General features: G+C 32.9%; 2 non-coding genes across 2 annotated transcripts; one reads left to right on the forward strand and one right to left on the reverse strand.

Annotated features, from left to right (window-relative positions):
• Window positions 1-1729: 1729 nt before the first annotated feature.
• Window positions 1730-1803, reverse strand: Trnat-agu. The gene has a single exon. It is a non-coding gene; the product is annotated as a tRNA-Thr (tRNA).
• Window positions 1804-5806: 4003 nt separating this feature from the next.
• Window positions 5807-5878, forward strand: Trnap-agg. Its single transcript has one exon. It is a non-coding gene; the product is annotated as a tRNA-Pro (tRNA).
• The last annotated feature ends 1343 nt before the right edge of the window (window positions 5879-7221 follow it).

Below are 7221 nucleotides of genomic sequence, written 5' to 3' on the forward strand. Positions count from 1 at the left end.
GAACGAGCATGGTCGTTTCGCCAAATAACGGGAATCGTGTCAGAATGCAAATTTTCTCGAGCGATCAGCGTCTAATCTCTACCCGGAACGTCACGGTGCTCTCTCTTTCTCTCACTCCTCGGTTGGAAAGCGAGGCGATTTTCGCGCATACCTAAGGAATGACCGCGCTTTAATTTAGGCCCGAATGCCGTAATGCCGCAATTGATCTTACGCGTTAAGCGGTTATAAATATACTTACGAGCCGTAGGCCGGCGTTTACGCCAGCTTACTGAGAACCGGGTGTACGCGAACGTATACAGTACCTTGAGCAGGAAATTAGATTCTATTATTGCCCCGACGGTCTAGGACAGAACGAATTTCACAGTCAAATCCGAATGCCATCAATGAGTTCCACAATGGCAAGATTTTATGAATGCACAATGGATATTTCATCAAGCACATCAATTGGTCTTGAAATAGCATAAATATATTTAATAAAAAAAGTCTCGTAGTTAAAAATGCCAATATATTAACAACAAATCGCGTGATTCTGTGGAAATAACTCTTCTGTTACGGAAGAGAGAGAGAGAAAGGGAGAGTAATATTGGCAAAAAAAATTTCATTTGTATTCAATATTGATATTGTTACGATGAGTTAATATGAACAATTTGCATTTAATTTATAGCTAATTTATCGGCTTTATAAAACGACGATATATAATTACTATACAGTCTGTTATATAAGCCCTAATATATCCCAAATTTGTGTCAATATTCTCAATATTGAATGCACTGCTAACAAAGCCGTGTTATGAAAAGCGTGGTGGAAAGGTACGCGGGGGGGGAGGGGGGAGAGACAGACAGAGAGAGAGAGAGAGAGAGAGAGAGAGAGAGAGAGAGAGAGAGATTTGGTCTTTATAATTGTACTTTATAACATACATTTTATCAGGGGCATGTCCAAAAATGCTGAGGACGATTTGAAAGGTTTATTTCTGCAATTTTTTTATTCATTTATTCATTTTTAATTAGAAAAAATTAACCTTATTTATGAGTAAATTTTTTGTTACATAAAATATTGAAGATGTGTTAAATCTTTTTTGAAAAAAAATATTATATAATTTTTTTAATTTTATAAATTTTATTAAATAATCTTTTTTATCTGTGACTCATCATTCCACTGTTATTTTTTATTTAACTTTATTCAATATCAATTTTTAATAATATTTGGTAATATTTTTTATATAGGTAGCCTTTTTATACTCTTATTTGAGTTTTTCAAAATTCTTTTTCTTAAAGAAATAATCATGAATATTTACTACGTTGTAATAATAACAGCAATATTTAAAAACTACATATTTTGTTTTTAATAATTGTATTTTGTCTGTACTTTCTTCAGAAAGAAAGGTTACGCTTTATACAAAATAATTTAATACTTCTTGCATGCAAAATCAGGAATGAGGACACACCATTCCATTATGCTCTGAAATATCCAACAATTAACGTAAAAAATTGCTGTTTATGTGATAGCAGAATTGATAAATCCCTTTCTCTCCTTCGAAAAAAATCCTGAATACGCCTATGCCTTTCATTTTCTTTCTTTCTCTCTCCAACGCCTGCTATATGCCTATTTCAAATGCGAAAATTATAACATATAGTGCAACTACGCAAAGCAGACCTACAATCTCGAGAATAGTACGATTAGATGCAAAGAAATAAAGAAAAAAAAAAACTCACGTTCGCTCAACGTGAAAAGGCCCCGGAGGGATTCGAACCCTCGATCTCCTGTTTACTAGACAGGCGCTTTAACCAACTAAGCCACGGCGCCAACTTGATTGCGGTTGTGTAATAGCGCTCTATAAAGGAATCAATATCTACCAACAGTTTTTCTAGCTTAAGCAATATTTTATTTATTGAAAAAATTTCTTGTACGTAAAAATATTTAATGATTTATTGACGACGGTAATTATCGTTCCGTCGCGTTGTACAAAATACAGGTGTGTTTTTAGAGGACGCGGCAGCTATAACTCTCTCCGCAAAAACATTCTGTCACGAGTACGTATATGTATCTACTACGTCGGCAAAAATTTATGGATACTTAAAAACGATCCTTCTTTTGTACGCGACCCACATTTTCGGGGGAGTCGTTAAATTAACTTGCAACACGCCGGCGAAAAGAAGACGGAGAGGTTCAGATCTATTTGTGAGATTGAAATATATGGACGCGCAAGTGAACGCTGCAAGCTGCCGCTTGTCGTTCTGAAACGAGGTGTAACATAATCAAAGTGAAATATGGATACGCGCGTTAAACAAACGACTCACCGAAGGGGAAATGAGAATTCGAAGTCTGCCGTTGAAACTCGGCGCGGCGAAGAGAAATATACGTCTGCGCACACCAACGTGAAAAAAAGGAGAAAGGGAAAGAGAGAGAAGAGAGAGAAAAAAAATCGCTCGCTTCTCGGGATCGAAGTCGAGCTTTTGCTGAACTTCAAGTTCTCGCATTACGAAATGCGAAAGTGTGACACCTCGTGGCGCCGCAATTTGGAATCTTTCAAATCGATCGATTCCACTTTTCTTTTAATATAAACTTCTCGATTTTAATACAAATCCATATTAGTCAAATTTTCAGAGGTATTCTCAGAAATATTGAAATTATAAAATGAAATTTAATATTTCATATATTTGCAACACTTCTAAAACAGCTTTAAAATAGCAAAATGTTCGCGATTTTTTTATTTAAAATCTTATAGAAAAATTGCTACAAGGTTAAAAAATTTACAACTACATTCGCAACGTTTATGACATTATTAAAAAATTACTGAAACAGCTGAAACTTTTCAAAATATTGTCGATCGCGCAATCCTTTGATATAATAAATTTAAAAATCATTTCTGAAGTACCTTGGCCGATATTTATAGTTGAACCTTATATTTTAGATAGTCTTAAGTATCATCTTAAGATATTATTAACCAATCAGAAGGCCGTATTAGCATCTTAAGATATTACTTAAGACGGTTTTGAAATAAAAATCGACTATGAATACCGGCCTTTAAATTTATCTCTTAATAAATTTATATTCAGTTTACAAAAACTAAAAGTTACAATAAATTTATATGCAAAGTGTATTTTGTGTTTTTATTGTATATTTTATTTAATATTTGTAATATAATTAATACAATAAATATATAGGATATCTGAAACATGTGTAATAAAGAAATGCATTGTAAAATAGTGATATTTTATTTGCATAACATTCTTGTGTACTTGTATCTTACTCCATAAAAAATAAAAATTTAAAGTTTACATTTGGATAATATTTATTAACTTTATGAAAAACTTTAAAATAAACTTTTCTAAATTAGAAAAAAACGTAAAGTATTAAGGCAAATACTATTTGTTATCTAACGCGTATTAATATACTACCTGTCCATTAGTTATTGTTTATAGTTCTATTAAAACACATATAATTGTATCAATCTGTTGCTTTAATTACTTGTTATAAATAAAATAATAAGTTACAGCAACGTCAAAATGACATAAAAGTGAATCGTTGATTGATTATGAAGTAACTTTTAATAATCATCTTGGACGTGATTGTTCTGTATTTTCTTCTGGATACGTTTTCAAATTTACTTTTGCATGTAATAGATTTTAGAAACATTTCTGTTGCAATATTTCATAATATGACATTTTGCAGAATTGTTGCACTCAAAATGTGAAAGATTGAAACCATTCTGGAAAATTTTTCACAACAATCGGTGAAAAGGCGTTCGCAACTTCTCGACGATGTTCTATACTTTTTATTTTAAGAAGACAGACAGAGTATACATTTCATCGAAGTCGATTAGCAACCTTAGTTTTTCTGTATAATGTAATTTGATATCAACTTCCTTTCACAAGTTTCTTATTAAGAACTTTGTTATTTTATGGAGGCCAACAATGTAGCCTCCGAGAAGCTCGTGTTCCTATCTAACTATACAGCGTCGATTGTTGCGAATATTTTTCAGAAAGGTTTCAACCTTTCACATTTTATGTGTAACAATTCTAAAAGGTTTCTGCAAAATGTTATATAAAATGTTACAACAAAAATGTTTCTAAAATCTATCACATGCAGTAGATTTGAAAATATATCTAGATTGAAGCTAGAAGAAAAACAAGAAATCATCGTGACGTCAAAATGGTTAAAAAAATGATTACTGCTAAATTTGTTACTTATAATTTATTCAGTTATTTATAATAAATTAATTATGGTTATTAACAAAAATAACTTTTTAATCAATCCCGATTTATTTTTATGTTATTTTAACGTTACTTGTTATTTTATTTCGCTTGTGATAATATTAGAGCAACAGATTGATATTAAACATAATTTTGTGTTTTGTACTATGGAATAACACATACTAATGAATTAAGTAATGCAGTAGTGCGCATTAAAAAACAAATAGCATTTGCCTAAATATTGTAATCTTATGTTTTTTTAAAATTTATTTTGAATTTTTTTAAAGAATAAAATTAATGAATGTTATTCAAATATCAAATTCAAATTTTATATTTTATACAGTAAAATACAAGTGTAAGGATGCTACGCAAATAAAATATCGCTGTTTTATATAAATATAATATGTTTTCTTAAACATATTTCAGATATTATATTTACACTTACTATATTAATTAGATTGCAAATACTAAAATAAAAACAAGCGCTTATTTTATACAATATGTGTAGTTTTCATTGTAACTTTTTTGTTTTTGTAATCCTTTAAATATAATAAATTTAAATATTATTAAATATTATTTCTAAAATACACCTTAAACTTTGGAAGTAAAGTTAAGGTACTTTGGAAATGACTTTTAAATTTATTATACTCAGAGGATTATTGCAGTTAGTAATATTTTAAAAACGTACTTCTTTAATAACTTTTTAATAATATTTCAAAGAGTTGTAAATGTGTTCAATACTCTCTTTCAGCAATTCTTCTATAAGACTTCAAGTGCGAGAATCGCGTACATTTTATTATTCCAGAGCTGCCTCAGAAAATAATGCAGACATATTTCGCAACTTTTATGAAACGTTTCATTTTACAGTTGAAATATTTCTCGGAGGATCGTCTGAAAAATTTCGTGCTGTATGAGTAGCGGGCGTGGAAAAATATAACTTGGAGGAATTACATCAGTTTCGCGACTCTCACACGATGCTTTATTGTATTGCGTAATTTTTCGCAAGCGTTTTAACTTCACGATTACGCGAACGTTTCCTCGGAAATGGTACATAATAATTGCGTCGCAAACCTGGCCGGTCACCGTGTTATCATAAATAAGTAAATCAAACGAACGTTTTTGAGATTAGAATTCCAGATTAGGAGAACAAAAACAAATGACGAAAGAAACCTTCGAAATGAGTCTCCGAGAAGCATGCGAAACTAATGTTAATGCAATCAGATTCGCGAAACGGGAATCACCGCCGGGAATCATATTTCTTAGTCATCCTTCCGATTCGCGATGCAAAATTTCATCGGCATCTACCGATCGTATCTACTGATTTTATCTCATTACGTAATTAAAGCGGGGGATAAGAGGTCGGCGTGCATTTTGCATGCCGATCGAAGCGGAAGATAATCGTTATACGAAGGCTGAGATAAGTAACAGGTGCGGTATCGACGCCTCTTTCTCTTTGACGCAGAAAAAAAATATTCAGTCGGTGTAATAATACGATCAGCGTGGCTTAATGAATAGCACATTCATGAAGATCGTAATGTTTCGAATAACAGAGTTCGAATGGAGCACAAGGTATATATTAATATACTCTCTAAAAGAATGACCTCGCATCAACTGGCTCGTTGGTCTAGGGGTATGATTCTCGCTTAGGGTGCGAGAGGTCCCGGGTTCAAATCCCGGACGAGCCCTTTTTTTTGCAATTTTTTTTTTTCCTTTATATTTGCACGTGGATTATTGTCCGACATTCCACAAAAAGTATTCGCAATTTTTTTTTACTTTTACGATAGATATTAAATATTTTTAGAGCCACGTGCTTTCTATCTTACGTGTGAATCTGTAATGAAAGGCCAATTCCTTTTACATAGAACATTGACAGAAAAATGTTTGAAGCTATAATTGCATGGTAATATAATTAGAAGCTCCATTTTTATAGTTATTACTTGCGCTATAATATTAATAAATAACTATAAATAAATAACTATGACAAAATTTTACTATAGTAATTTCAAATATTAATGTAGTAAAATATCAAGGAAAGTAAAATAAATATTTTATAGAATGCAATCACCATTATAGCAAATATAATTGTTTTTACATATTTGTTTGCTATTTACGTAGTAATATTTAATAACTATTCGCATAATTAGAACTATGAATATATGGTTGGCATAAAAAAATGACTATAAATTATAGTTAAATTATGGTAATTGAAACCAGTTTTCTTCTTTTAATGCATTCTTTAATGCATTTCTTTAAACATTTTACAGCGAGATTCCGCTTATTTTATTTAGAAATTCGTGAAACACGCACAAGACTGAAACGTCACAGTGATTCTCATCAAATCGCATCATTAGTGCTCACCTCGGAGCAATTTCCATGGATGAACATTTCCCCCCCTCTAGCTCAATGTCGTTCCAAAACAATGAATAATTAAGGCCAGACAGTCAATCGTTATAAATAGCGTCGCGCTTTAATCGGCGACGATGCGCGATCGATCATCGTCGTTCGCTCGCGATATTAATTAATTCTCAATCGATCGCTGCATGCGTTATCTTTGCTGTTCGATGAATTTTTTAATGCTACGCTCTCTCTTTCTCTCTCTCTCTCTTCGACCTCTCTCGCGCTTGTCATCGAAGTCATCGCGAGTCTCTGCGAGTCATCTTCTGAAAGCGCGCGAACTTACGGCTCGACCTTAACGCGACCGATTCGCGCGATCGGTTTATTTACATAGCGCCCGTTCGCCGGCATTCTCGGCGAATTCGTCATCGTCAATTAAGGCGAGTATTATCCGGCCGGCGGGTTATCGTAACCGCTCGTCGACGTGTCAACCGTATGAACTCGATAAGCGCGCCCCGGCATGTCGCATGTCGCTTATGAACGCGATTTGGTAAGCTTTCTCGTTTCAAGGCGAGAGATCTCCGATCTCAAATATTTTGAATTTCGAAATTAGATCGCGCGAACAAGAACGAGGCGGGATCGCGAAAACACATTCGACGTTGTTTTTCTTCTCTCTTTCCTTTCGCGCGTGGGG

This window comes from Solenopsis invicta, chromosome 5, assembly GCF_016802725.1.
Source record: "Solenopsis invicta isolate M01_SB chromosome 5, UNIL_Sinv_3.0, whole genome shotgun sequence".
In the NCBI taxonomy this organism is placed as follows: domain Eukaryota; kingdom Metazoa; phylum Arthropoda; class Insecta; order Hymenoptera; family Formicidae; genus Solenopsis; species Solenopsis invicta.